This window comes from Mizuhopecten yessoensis, unplaced genomic scaffold, assembly GCF_002113885.1.
Source record: "Mizuhopecten yessoensis strain PY_sf001 unplaced genomic scaffold, ASM211388v2 scaffold10045, whole genome shotgun sequence".
Taxonomy (NCBI): domain Eukaryota; kingdom Metazoa; phylum Mollusca; class Bivalvia; order Pectinida; family Pectinidae; genus Mizuhopecten; species Mizuhopecten yessoensis.
Window position 1 is genome coordinate 880,555 of NW_018408351.1, and position 15,290 is coordinate 895,844.

Below are 15,290 nucleotides of genomic sequence, written 5' to 3' on the forward strand. Positions count from 1 at the left end.
CTTTGTGTCAGGAGGTAGGGATACAAGTACATTACTTTGTGTCAGGAGGTAGGGATACAAGTACATTACTTTGTGTCAGGAGGTAGGGATACAAGTACATTACTTCGTGTCAGGAGGTAGAGATACAAGTACATACCTTTGTGTCAGGAGGTAGGGATACAAGTACATTACTTTGTGTCGGGAGGTAGGGATACAAGTACATTACTTTGTGTCGGGAGGTAGTGGTATGAATACATGTACATTCCTTTGTGTCAGGAGGTAGGGATACAAGTACATTACTCTGTGTCAGGAGGTAGTGGTACAAATACATTACTTTGTGTCAGGAGGTAGGGATACAAGTACATTCCTTTGTGTCAGGAGGTAGGGGTACAAGTATACATATCTTTCTAGCAGGAAGTAGTGATATACATATTTTTTTGTCCTCAGGAGGTAGTGGTAGTAATATTTTAAAGAATGCACCAGTAAAGTAAGATTCAACCTGATAGTAATTGAATAAAAAAAAAAAAATACTTTCATAAAAATGCCAGGGGCTGTATATTTTGAGGAGAGAATGCTGTTACTAATATGTAAATGGTTCAGAACATTTCACAAAACCTGTATTTTTTATCACAACATGAGCCGATTGTTGGAGATTTTCTTTATGTACACTTATATACAAGCTTTAATTACATGTTTAAGTACATGATAACAGAGAAATCCAATGATTATCCTTGAAGAATTTGATAGCTATCTCTTCTATTTAAAGTAGAGACCATCACGACTTTAAAGTACATGCATAAAAATATCTAGATTGTAAAGCAGTATTATTTAATGGTATGTTGATGGTTTAACCTGGGGGTACATGTATATGGACATTATGTAGGCATTACGTGAGGTTAACACTAGTACTGGCTGGGTCATACTCCAGTAATCTGATCTCAAACTGGGACACACTAACGTAGCGTCAAGTTTATTCTTTACTTGGTGACATAGTTTTCAAAAGTAAAACAGACACAAGTAGCTGCCTTGCCTGACATCACTTTAACAGTGGTGTATCAACAAGGAAACAACACAATAACAGCTGGAGTGGTTGTTACTTACACATTAGGATCAAGTCACAATGGAAAAAAAGGAATCCTGTCCTTTTGTTTGACACATGTGAACAGACTCTCAACCCTCAGAATAAGGTTTCTTATAAACAGAAAGTTAAACTCGTACAACCTCAACCCTGGGAATCAAATTCCTGATACATGTAGCTAGAGGGTCGATTAGATTAACTCTCAGAGTGAGTTCCTGATACATGTAGCTAGATGGTCAATAAGATTAACTCTCAGAGTGAGTTCCTGATACATGTAGCTAGATGGTCAATAAGATTAACTCTCAGAGTGAGTTCCTGATACATGTAGCTAGAGAGTCGATTAGATAAACTCTCAGAGGGAGTTCCTGATACATGTAGCTAGAGGGTCGATTAGATTAACTCTCAGAGTGAGTTCCTGATACATGTAGCTAGAGGCTCGATTAGATTAACTCTCAGAGTGAGTTCCTGATACATGTAGCTAGAGAGTCGATTAGATAAACTCTCAGAGGGAGTTCCTGATACATGTAGCTAGAGGGTCGATTAGATTAACTCTCATAGTGAGATCCTGATACATGTAGCTAGAGGGTCGATTAGATTAACTCTCAGAGTGAGTTCCTGATACATGTAGCTAGAGGGTCGATTAGATTAACTCTCATAGTGAGATCCTGATACATGTAGCTAGAGGGTCGATTAGATTAACTCTCAGAGTGAGTTCCTGATGACTACAGAAGGTACCTGGTTAGACACATACCTGCAGCCACTTCAAGATACCAGTGATGAGAGTATAATTCTGACAGAAATATGCTGTAAAAATCTTATTCTTTTTTCCGGGGTCCCCAGTTTTTGCTAAAATGGTCAATTTTGTAGGTTTTATTTTCATTTTCACTGTAAACAACTACCAACTGTCCTCAAGATGAACAGGGTATATAAACCTACTGGTATTCAATATACATGTATACAAGTTAGATAATTACACGGCAAACAACTACAAGTTGTCCTCGAGATGAACAGGATGTTCACTATATAGGAGTGTCAGATTACATATAAATAGACTATGTGATGTAGATTACATATAGATAGACTATGTGATATAGATTACATATAGATAGACTATATATGTGATGTATATTACATATAGATAGACTATGTGATGTACAAGTCTGTATTATGAAGCTTGAGTATGTGATAAGACAATAGCAGCTGAACATTTGTTGGATATCTTTCTGTTGTTTTATATTAACAGATTGATATAAACTGATTATGAATAGGAGTATTAAAGCTCTGTCGGACATCCATACATTCATTGTAAATAATTCACAGCTCCACAATAGCCTCATAAATATGAAATGTAAATAGTTACAGCACATAGGAAATTAGTTCCATGTGTAAATAATAATGTAGAATTTCATCCCAATTTCAATGATATTTTGCATTTTACTTTGCAGTGAAAATTTCAATAACCATTCTTCACCCCGCCCAAAGCAAAGGGGAGGTGTTTGGTAATTAACTTTCATGTTATAGAACCTGGTTCAGGGCACAGTAGCTATCTGTTCTGTGTGCAGAAGTCAGAACGTATATCAGCAAGCTTGGGGTCCAGGTAGTCTGCTGGAGAAATACACCTGTATAAATGTGTGTAAAGTGCGACACAATCTACCCTATCTACTAAGTATTCAACTAAGATTTTACGTTAAATGATTGGATCTTTATGTCAGGGCTTGCTATTGGCAGGCGGAAGTGTACACTTCGATAACTCACAGTGTACAACTTGAGTGCTCCTAGTTCAAGCTTTACAAATTTACAGCCATTTTTTTCCATATCTACCGACTTATTACAGTTTGTCGGTATTTAAAATTTCCTAGCCAAAGAATTTTTTAAAGTTACCGTAGTGATATATTGCATTGGAATGTAGGTCAGTGCGTAACTAAGTAGCACTTCAAACGCCATGTGTTGCCGTGACATCTTTACTGAATTAAAGAATAAACTTCAGTAAGAAAATAGTTTATCACAGACTGTACATGTTTATCTCTAACTTCCTTTCTGATCATTAATAATCATTAAATTGAATTAAATAAATAAATTAAAATAAATTAAATTAACTTTATCATATTGATGGGATACTCTAAGTTCCTCCTCCCTTATTTGGATGGCCATACTAAAACCTACATCTGGGCCAACAAGCGAGATTAACAGTCATATATATGTGTTTGATAGTTATTAAAAATAAAGTTTATTTAATTTTAAAGTTATGGTGATACTGTATTCCAGAAGCTCAAAGGAGAAAAAAATATATTGTAACACAATTTGATAAAACCAATTAGGTAGGTTCATGTTGCCTGAAGTATATTAAATTTTGGTAAGATAACTTTTCAGTAGGATGCATTTCAGAGTGTACTCGTAATAATCATTTTAAGTAGACTTTCTTCAATATTGAATTATAAAAATGAGATTTTTTTTTATCATTAAATGGCTTTTTGTCTAGTCTCAAAGGTGATATTTTTCCAGCATACAGGCGTTTGGCTACATGGAAGATAGCCATGTAAGACATCCTTGCATTTTAATTAGAGTTAATTTACCAGTTTGCTTGATTTCAAAGTTTCCCTCTGCAAAGTAGAAGATCACCATGCTAGACTGCTCTTGCTTCTGTCTGCTATAAAGATTAATAGAATCTTCCCCTACCTTGAGGGTGTGATAGAGAAATCTCCAACCTGAGGAGTGATGTTTTTTGGTTGTCAAACCCGAGGCTCTGCCGAGGGAGACAACCAAAAACATCCCCCCCCCCCCGAGGGTTGAAGATTTCTCTGTCACACCCTCAAGGTAGGGAATTATTGTTTTTCTCCCATCCTGTCATTTCAGTCACAACTCCACCGACAGTAGTGTAAACAAAAATACATGAGGGGTATGAATATCGTCATTCACTTTTGATGACGTCACAATTACCGGTGACGCATTTTAATGTCGTCACAATTGAACACGTGCTAATCGGCACGAGGCTATCTGCCCCTAGGGGGTGACAAGCTGATCTTTCCCGGCTAAAATGGGAGACACACCTGTGAAGGGTGGGAGAAAAATTGGTCAACAAAGAGATGGGTTCTCTGCTAGACTTGTGTAAACTGATGATGTATTGAATGACTTTAACTCGTTCACCTCTATATATTTAAATTGGGCTTGCCCAGTCTTTGATTTGGTAAGGTTCAAATGTGAATTTAGGGGTGAATGGGTTAAGCCAGTAGAGACAAGAAATATATGAAACCTGATTTTATTTGTATCTTATATAGCAAATATTTCTTATCATTGTGTATACAATGTCCTTTTGGGATTGTAGCCATTGGGTGTATCATAACAATATCCTGTGTGTTTGTCCATCTGGTGCAGAGGTATAGCTGTCGACCACTCCTTATTAGGAAGGAGACTACCACAATTAGACTAAATTACCTGCAAAAAACACTTATTCAATTTCTGAAACATCAAGAAATGGGCAATTTCCCCCTCATTAAAATGTAGAATGATCAAGATCTCCCGCATTGGAGGTTTCAGAGGTTGACATCTATATGCAGATGACAATATAAGTATTTTGCTACCTTGACTATATAAGTAGGCCTAAGCTATACTGTTATACCCAATACGTGTTAAAGACAGAGTATTATTTTCTTTGTTAAAAGCTATACCCTTCAGGATCAAAGGACGTTACGCAAGTATGTAAATTTGTCAGGCCATGTATTCTTGTTGTAATCATGTCTGTACTAATTTCAGCACTTGAGATTATAATTATATTTTAGTAAAAAGCCTTGTACCTGTGAATGTAATTAACTCATGCATGTGACATTTGTATAGTGACTATGGTTCTTTTACTGTGAGGAAAGGTTTGATCAAATAACAAATCACAATCTTATTATGATACTTTATTTCAAATGGTTCACCTGAGATTGGTGAGATGATGATACTTTATAACAGGGCTTTGCTTAGCTCATACGAAATTAAAAGACAAGTTTCATAATAGAAACATACAATACCAGTATGCAAAATCCTTCCGATCATATAACCAAGAATCCATGAAAATTCTTTGGAAAAACCTTGGTTAAATAGAAAAACTTCAGGAACAGTTTTACCAATCTGATATAAAGTGGAAACTATTTTAAGATCCTTTCATCATGTAACCAAGAACTTGTACACATTTCTGATACTGATTTATCTATTAGTATAATACTATGTCTATTTTTCTGATTGAAATGCTTGTGATGTGACATTTACTAAGTAAAAGGTCATAAGTATTGCTTAATTATGATAAGCATGTTCACTGCTTAAACTGGCAACCAATTATATATGCTACTAAGAGCTATAGAAAAGTTTGTAAATCACATGAAAATTGCAGAAATTTTATATCAGAAAGAAAGAATAACATTGAGAGGTTGATCCTTGTTACCATCAACCATAACTTTCGTAAAATTTCTGGATTAATGGAACATGGAACATAACTCATATTTAAAATGGTCAAGAATGACTAAGTCTTGCAGATCATCCAATAAGCTTACGCTGTATGCATTAAAAGTGATGATACAGGTATTGTCTAACATATAATTATTATCTTACTGTTCTAATTGTTACTATCTGGAGCATGTCTAACACAATTCCTTATTTGTTAATACAGGTATTGTATAATATAATCATTTGTTGTATCAATTATGTTGTGTTCCATTTGTTACTGTTATAAGCAAAACTAACTTCCCTGTTGTGTTCCATTTGTTACTACACTGTATTACGAGCACATTTAACTTTTTGTTGTGTTCCACTTATTACTAAAATGAACAGGCTAACTTTGTGTTGATCCATTTGTTACTAAAATGAACAGGCTAGCTTTATGTTGTTCCACTTGTTACTAAAATGAACAGGCTAACTTTATGTTGTTGCATTTGTTACTAAAATGAACAGGTTATCTTTATGTTGTTGCATTTGTTACTATGATGAACACCACTAACATTTTTGTTGCATTCCATTTGTTACTATTTTCTAAAAAATGCCAACTTCTTTTGGTGTTCCATTTGTTACTATGATGAACACCACTAACATTTTTGTTGCATTCCATTTGTTACTATTTTCTAAAAAATGCCAACTTCTTTTGGTGTTCCATTTGTTACTATGATGAACACCACTAACATTTTTGTTGCATTCCATTTGTTACTATTTTCTAAAAAATGCAAACTTCTTTTGGTGTTCCATTTGTTACTATGATGAACACCACTAACATTTTTGTTGCATTCCATTTGTTACTATTTTCTAAAAAATGCCAACTTCTTTTGGTGTTCCATTTGTTACTATGATGAACACCACTAACATTTTTGTTGCATTCCATTTGTTACTATTTTCTAAAAAATGCAAACTTCTTTTGGTAATCCATTTGTTACTATGATGAACACCACTAACATTTTTGTTGCATTCCATTTGTTACTATTTTCTAAAAAATGCCAACTTCTTTTGGTGTTCCATTTGTTACTATTTTAAGCATGCCTAACTACCGTATTTGACCTAATAAGAATGCAGGTAATTGAGAGAAGGCCACAATTATTAAGTAACATTTATTCGAAGTTTCAGCCACAGATTACACACCAAAAGTTACCGAGGCATGCTAGGATGTGTGTGTGTATTTATAGCTGGGGATGCCCTTATTATGGCATGCACTTTTATCAAGTCAAATACGGTACCATTTTTTGTGTTCTGTTTGTTACTATAATGAGAACGTATAAAACTGTTGTCTGATATGGATGTATTTTACTTTTTCATGTGAACTTTTCAAGGAAATGCTTTAATTGTAGTAGAAATTGTTGGATTGGTGGTGAAGTTGTTGTTTACATTGTTAACTTGTTATGTACTTGTTATATAGTTGTTATGTACTTGTTATATAGTTGTTATGTATTTGTTATACAGTTGTTATGTACTTGTTATATAGTTATGTACCTGTTATATAGTTGTTATGTACTTGTTATATAGTTGTTATGTACTTGTTACATAGTTGTTATATAGATATCACATGTCAGCTTGCATGCAAAGGCTGAAAAGACTGAAGTGATTTAATTTCTGTTGAATCACTTCTGTCTTTTGTGAACACAAAACTGGATATTAGAAAACAAGGTCTGCAGATTGAGATATTGATTTGGATAACCTTATATAATAAGTAGTTAGTACATGCATTAATTGTAAAAGTATCTTTTTGTACCAGGTATGCCCCCTTCCCAATTATTCTTAAGAAATTGAAAGATGCAGCATTTTTGCATAAAATAACAGTGTTCCTACATTACTCATTATAGTCCTTTAAAAGAGCTTAATTATATACAAAATTTCCATGTGCATTTTTGAGTGTTCTGTGGTTAAAACCACTAAGGATTAGGTCCATTAGTTTATGTATTAATTACCCTATAACGTATCGGCTCTGGACGTTGCACACTTAACACCATGCATCAAAGTAGCGGTTTGTCGTCACTTTGTGAATGAGTTCACCAGAGATAAACAATGTAAGAGGAATGCTTTTCTGTTATTGTCTTTGTGACAATAAAGCTGGCTATTTGATTCATGTCATGATGTGAACATAAATGTGTATAAGTGAATTAGTAACAAAATTTCCAGGTGAAAGATCTTTTAGCAAAAAACAATTTGCTCCATTTTAGCCTAATGCAATTTTCCCTATAGATACAGTTTTCTATTTTTCACTTCAGAACAAAAATCAGGTAAGTCAATAGCTCTGTTAGTTAATGGCTGACAGTGAAGTTTTCTCAAATCTCTGGTGTTCAGCATAACATACAAAACTATCCAACTTAACAGTCACAATTATGCAAAATACTTCATGTTGCCTTGATATTCTGCATTTCCCCCCTACAGAGGCTTTTTGTATGTGACTTATATCACAAGATATATCATATTTTTGCTACATAATACAGGAGTAATATGATGTTCAATAAAATAATTATGAAGAATAATATGATAAAAAAACTTTTAGCAAAGCTATACCTAGTTCACATGTTGTAAGGGAAGGTTGATAGAGGCCTGTGTGAGACTCCTTAGTGATAGAGGCCTGTGTGAGACTCATGTGAGACTCCTTAGTGATGGAGGCCTGTGTGAGACTCCTTAGTGATAGAGGTCTGTGTGAGACTCCTTAGTATTAGAGGCCTGTGTGAGACTCCTTAGTGATAGAGGCCTATGTGAGACTCATTAGTGATGGGGGTCTGTGTGAGACTCATTAGTGGTGAAGGCCTGTGTGAGACTCAGTAGTGCTAGAGGTCTGTGTGAGACTCCTTAGTGACGGATGCCTGTGTGAGACTCCTTAGTGATAGAGGCCTGTGTGAGAGTCCTGTGAGACTCCTTAGTGATGGAGGCCTGTGTGAGACTCCTTAGTGATAGAGGTCTGTGTGAGACTATTTAGTGGTAGAGGCCTGTGTGAGACTATTTAGTGGTAGAGGCATGTGTGAGACTATTTAGTGGTAGAGGCATCTGTGAGACTCCTTAGTGATAGAGGTCTGTGTGAGACTCCTTAGTGATGGAGGCCTGTGTGAGACTCCTTAGTGATAGAGGCCTGTGTGAGAATCCTTAGTGATAGAGGCCTGTGTGAGACTCCTGTGAGCCTCCTTAGTGATGGAGGCCTGTGTGAGACTCATTAGTGATGGAGGTCTGTGTGAGACTCCTTAGTGATGGAGGCCTGTGTGAGACTCATTAGTGATAGAGATCTGTGTGAGACTCCTTAGTGATGGAGGCCTGTGTGAGACTCCTTAGTGATGGAGGCCTGTGTGAGACTCATTAGTGATGGAGGTCTGTGCGAGACTCCTTAGTGATGGAGGTCTGTGTGAGACTCATTAGTGGTGAAGGCCTGTGTGAGACTCAGTAGTGCTAGAGGTCTGTGTGAGACTCCTTAGTGATGGATGCCTGCGTGAGACTCCTTAGTGATAGATGCCTATGTGAGACTCATTAGTGATGGAGGTCTGTGTGAGACTCCTTAGTATTAGAGGCCTGTGTGAGACTCCTTAGTGATAGAGGTCTGTGTGAGACTCCTTAGTGATAGAGGCCTGTGTGAGACTCCTTAGTGATAGAGGCCTATGTGAGACTCATTAGTGATGGAGGTCTGTGTGAGACTCATTAGTGGTGAAGGCCTGTGTGAGACTCAGTAGTGCTAGAGGTCTGTGTGAGACTCCTTAGTGATGGATGCCTGTGTGAGACTCCTTAGTGATAGATGCCTATGTGAGACTCATTAGTGATGGAGGTCTGTGTGAGACTCCTTAGTGATAGAGGCCTGTGTGAGACTCCTTAGTAATAGAGGCCTGTGTGAGGCTTCTTTGTGAGGGAAGCCTGTGTGAGGCTCCTTAGTGATGAAGGCCTGTGTGAGACTCCTTAGTGATGAAGGCCTGTGTGAGACTTCTTAGTGATAGAGGTCTGTGTGAGGCTCCTAAGTGATGGAGGCCTGTGTGAGACTCCTTAGTGATAGAAGCCTGTGTGAGACTCCTTAGTGATGGAGACAGAGAAATATAGTCCCCAGGATAAGATTTCGGAAGTTTAGCACAAGTTTTGGCTGAGTGCTAAACTCCGAAATTGTTATCTAGAGGATTGAGGTTTTTCTGTTTACATAACACAGGTGAGATTGATTCTTTTTCTCCCACACTTTTCTTTGATAAAAAGATTAATAGCGGGTGTGAGCTTGCTAAAGACAGATTATTCTCCCCCATTAGATAGAGATATCCACACTTCTGGTCAGGGAAAGATATCTCTGTCTTATGCTAGGGTAACAATGGGGAGAGGGGGGATTCCCCTGTCATAACAATTGCACGATGTCACATCAACAATGCATTGTCGTTACGTCAGCAACAATGCAATGACTTTACATCAACAATGCAATGACTTCCCATCAACAATAGCAGGTCATTGAGGACAACTATCATCTGCTGGAAATTATGAAATAAAAAGTTGCATTCCATAAAACTACCACTTGTATTTGTTGTGAAAGACACAGGATCAAAACCCACTTAAGGAGAAACACAGAAAAATCTCAACCCTCAGGGTAAGTTTCTTAAATGTCTGGCCCTTACAATGGCAAAGCCTCAAGCTAGACATTTCAGAGTCTTACCCCTTGGGTTGAGATTTTTCTGTCTTTCCCCTAAGGTGGGGAAAGGCTATCAATATTTTCCCTAGTGTTTGTGAGTTGTCTTTTCCTAGGTAGGTAAAGAAAGATAGGTTCATCTTTTCCCTAGAAAAAAACAAAAGTGTTGGGAGAAAATGCTATTTTTATTCTTCCTCAGCTTTAGAAACACTGCAGACTTGCAACATATCTAATGCTGTTGCTTTATATAACCAGATTACTGACGTTATAATAATAATTTGAGGTTCTTATATACCGCTTTATCACAACCTAGTTTGTATGTCCTCTCAAAGTGGTAAACAACAAATCCCATACCAGATATCTAAACCAGTATGCAATCACTCGGATGAATTATAAAGGTCACCATCATCTGGTGACTTAACAAGTCAAACATGTAGTTCAGCCATCTTCGATATCCAGGGGTTAGGCTCACTTTCGCTCTCTGCACCCTTGGAATATGTCATAGCAAAATTGAAGGCACGAAGATAGCTGTTTGATTGGTCTCGGGTAAAAAACCCTGACCAATCACTAGGCTGATACCTGTCCTTTGAAGATTACAAAGGAAAGACGCCCAACTTCAATCTCTGTCCTTTGAAGATTACAAAGGAAAGACGCCCGACTTCAAAGCCTGTCAATTTTTACCGTTACGTGACCGCGAGATTCTTTTGATGTACATCAAAGGGTCGAACTAGTCTTCTTGTCTCATCAACAAGGTGGCGCACACCGAGCCTTCAATTTTGCTATGACATATTCCAGGAGTGCAGAGAGCGAAAGTGAGGGTAACCCCTGGATATCGAGGATGTAGTTCAGAATGTGATTATGCTTTGGAGTGTATTTTTGTCAAGCTTTCTCAGATTACAAGACTGTAGTGCCTTATAATAAGTAAATACATTTATGAATTTTGTTAAGTAGAAAGAAGTATCATTCAGTAAGTGTTGAAAAAAAGGGGGAGAGGTGCTGTAAGGGTTGCTTATTACAATGATGTGGTAATGGAAAAAACAAATGTCTGATGCATTGGTATTTATAATGTCAGTAACATGTGGGTTTTTTCTATTTGCAGTGTTCACATGCTAAGTGCCAGCCATTTCATCCAAACCTTCCTTCACATGTTACAAGTGTTTGTCAGTTACTGCCTCATGTTGGTTTTCATGACGTACAACGCCTGGCTCTGCATAGCTGTCATTCTGGGCGCTGCATCTGGCTACTTCCTGTTTGGCTGGCGACGGTCAATTGTAGTAGACCTCAACGAACATTGTCATTAGCATGCTCCGGGAACCATGCTCCCAATTTGTGATTAAAAGTATATTATATATGTATTGCTAGGGCAAAATAGCTATATGTAGCATCAATAAAAACAATTACATGCCTAATCATGTATGGTTTTAAAAAGGGAAGGTAGGAGGGAGGATTTTATAATATGGGGATGGGAATTATAGCTGATGAAAGAATGAAAACTGAGGCGAGAGGAGCGAGGATTTGAAATTGAACAAAGGGCAGAGATGGATGGTGTGATTGTTTGTGATATTTAATTGGTGAGGTTGTGTGACTGAGGGAATGTTACTGTTGTATCATGATATTTAACCTATAAAACTATAATCAAATAATTAACTTAAAGTCTATCAAATTGTTCTTCTGAAAGAATTTATCGAGAATTAGCACAGTATTAGAACTTGTACCGAGGTATTAATGTGAGCTGGATATTTTATTAATGGGATTGGTTCAAGGTGCTAGATTCTTGATATAACTACATGTTGATGAACTGTGTACATATTCTTAACCAATTTTTGAAGAATCTTCAAGTAGTATTATAGTATATTTAGGAGAAGGAATCCTTAACGCATGTGATAGGCAATGTCTCGTTGTATTTGCTATGGTAACTTAAACCATTGACATCAGGCAACAAAACCATTTCATATATGTAACCATTGACATGACCATGTTTGTCCAGCAATAGGCCCATGCCTGGTAATAAGCCCATGCATAGTTATTGACCTTCAGTAGAAAATCCAACAAATGTTATTTGAGTGTCCTATAATAGACCCCATACATTAGGTCAAACATTATGTTTTGACCTCCTGGGCTTATTGCAGGATAAAAACAACAGGTTGAATAGAACTATCAGCTTAATTGAACTGTTAAATCTACTTAATATAATAAACCAAACACCATCCCATGAAACCTCTCTTAACCTAAACACATCCATATGATACCCTTTAAGTGAACAAAATCAGGATAAGACAATCTTAACCAAACTTCATCAGGATAAGACAATCTTAACCAAACTTCATCAGGATGAGGCTGTCTTAACTTACTAGTAGAGTCATCCAGATAAGATCTGCCTAAAGCAAACACCATCAGGGTGAAACTTTTTAATCCAAACACCTACAGATACGAATGTCAACCAATGTGATGAACCTTTCTAACTTGTCACACAGCAGGATCAAACCTATCTAAGCCAAACACCATCTAGATGAAACCTTTAAAAAACAGACATTTGATTAAAACCATCTACCATTAGGACCATTAATAACTGGTTTTAGATTCATTAAGTACAACAAAATGAATGTAATTAATTAATATGAAGGTGTTTTTGTTTATATATCTGTATGCTGTAAACATGCATAGCATTCAGGATCAAACAGGCTTTGGTTTGGGCAGATTACACTAGTGACTACCAGGTATATGTTTTTAATAGAGAACTTGTTTTTTTTTTTTGGTCTTCCAACTCCTGGTCGATATGAGCTCAAAGCAACTGTGTATAAGGTTGTGTTTGATATTGGAAGAGATACTCGTGAATTAATTTGTATATTTTTGAGCAATACAAAGGTTGAATATAAGACATTTACTTAGTTGTTGAATTAATTACATTTTATATGTACATGTACCAGGAAGGGGATTACATAGATATTGTTTTTTAAACATTTTCTTTTAAATATTCCATTTACTTTTTAATTTTAGAAAGAATGGACTTTAAAGTTGCATTCCTTCGATTTAAGTTTTCTTTGTCAAAAACATTGAAAGTATTGTATAAAGTTTAATCTTGTAACATTTCCTATAAATTTGATGATACTTGCATAAAGACCATTGAGGTCTCGATGGAAACCTTTTGCATCTACAGTCTACTGGGCAAATTTGTTTACAAAAACAAATGATATATCATGATAACAGTCAATTCACAAATAGAATCCCAAACAACTATCATACATTGATGTTACACCTTCTTACTAATAGTGTCTAATTGTTGCAGATCTTGGTTACTGTTGACCATGTGAGGCCTCCGATAATTGTCAAAACACCGAGATTGCTCAATGGTCATGTGTCTATACATTTACGTTGCATTGTATTTGTAGCGAGCATGTATAATTCATAAACTGACTGGGTAATGAAATAATGAGAATTAGCCTGACAGAGGCAAACTGAACAAGTTATACCTGTAATTGTGATGTACTGGAGGGAATGGGACTGAACTGGTACACACTGGTAATGTTGTATATGCTATGTAATAGTATCATTACCCAGATTAAACAGGAAAACGAGCCAACCTCGGTTCCAAGGTAGGTGGGTTGTTCAGTGGGGCGCTGGGCTTGAGTGTGGATATTCCTTCTGTTCATATTAGTATTATTACCTAGATTAAACAGGAAAACGAGCCAACATCAGTTCCAAGGTAGGTGGGTTGTTCAGTGGGGCGCTGGGCTTGAGCGTGGATATTCCTTCTGTTCATATTAGTATTATTACCGAAATACATAACAAATGACTGGCCGTCTAACTTTCTGTCAGGAGCTTGTACATTTTCTGTGATTTAACGGGTGTATTATTATAAATTCTGACGAAGTAATAAGCCAGTTATGTACAATTACATATATTTACTTTGCATGTTAGTTATCTAAATCTAATATTGGTCCTAGTGTCACAAATAGTAGAATTCTGTTGTGTGATTTCGGTAATCACCATTTTTTTTACAAGTTAGTGCAATGTGAAATTCTACTTATCAATTAATTTTGTGTCTGGATTCAAACATTTGCTTATATGTATAACAATTATTTTTCAAGACTTTTTTCATTTAAGATACACACACAAAAATTGGGAGTTTTTGTATGTTAACATTTAAGATGATTTTGGTATTCACCATATTGATCAGCTCCTTAGACAATACATCCTATTTTTTAGGTGTAAATAAGTCATGAAATGTTGGGAACAATTTCAGAGGTTAGATTCATTCAGAATTGTTTTGATATATTTTTGTAGTCATTATGGTTTATTGAATATACAGACATTTATACTTAAAAACAGTGCAGAATTAATTTGTAAAGTTTGTTTTATATGAAGTATTTTTGTTAATTCAATATTATTGAAATCCGTACAATAAACAGGAGGATACATGCTATTGAACTCATCAGTATTTAAATTCACAGTGGATACATTTTACAAAGGTTTATCACAAATTTTAAGAAATTTATCATTTTCATACATGTCATATATCTCATTTTCGAATTTCGAAGTTATTTAATAAAAAAATCATCGAACCAACACCTATAACTAACTATTACTGGAATAGCATATCATCATATGCAGATTTATTTTGGGTGTTTTTATTAAAGTTGTTATTTGAAAGAATTCAAGTTAAAGAAATATTTTCTTTATAATGGTATATTTCAGTTGAGTGTTTTAGGAAAGAAATAATTCCTGCATACCTTAACTTACGGGTGCTGGACCTAGAAAAGCTTATATTATGTGTATGTACTACACCCTTGTTATAGATAATAACACGTTTGTATGGTAGAAACTGTTACAGAAGATGTTGTTACTGAAGTTTTACCAATGATATCTGTAAATAGGTCTCGTCACATTATATGAAATATATTAAACACATTCAAATGGATCATGTCGTTTGTCCTTCATTGATGTTCAGTCAAATGCTTGGAAATTATAAATCTACAGTATATACTGGGAATGCTTGGTAATTATAAATCTTCAGTATATACTGGGAATGCTTGGTAATTCTAAATCTACATTATAAACTGGGAATGCTTGGTAATTATAAATCTACAGTATATACTGGGAATGCTTGGTAATCATAAATCTACAGTATATACTGGGAATGCTTGGTAATTATAAATCTACAGT

General features: G+C 35.8%; 1 long non-coding RNA gene across 2 annotated transcripts; it reads left to right on the forward strand.

The window, feature by feature from the left end:
• Window positions 1-185: 185 nt before the first annotated feature.
• Window positions 186-13,681, forward strand: LOC110459350. 2 transcript variants are annotated; one of them, XR_002463887.1, is made up of 5 exons: window positions 186-258; window positions 361-2,556; window positions 4,717-4,749; window positions 7,762-7,773; window positions 11,227-13,681. It is a non-coding gene; the product is annotated as an uncharacterized LOC110459350 (long non-coding RNA). The 2 variants fall into 2 exon arrangements; XR_002463886.1 differs by having other exon boundaries at window positions 187-2,556.
• The last annotated feature ends 1,609 nt before the right edge of the window (window positions 13,682-15,290 follow it).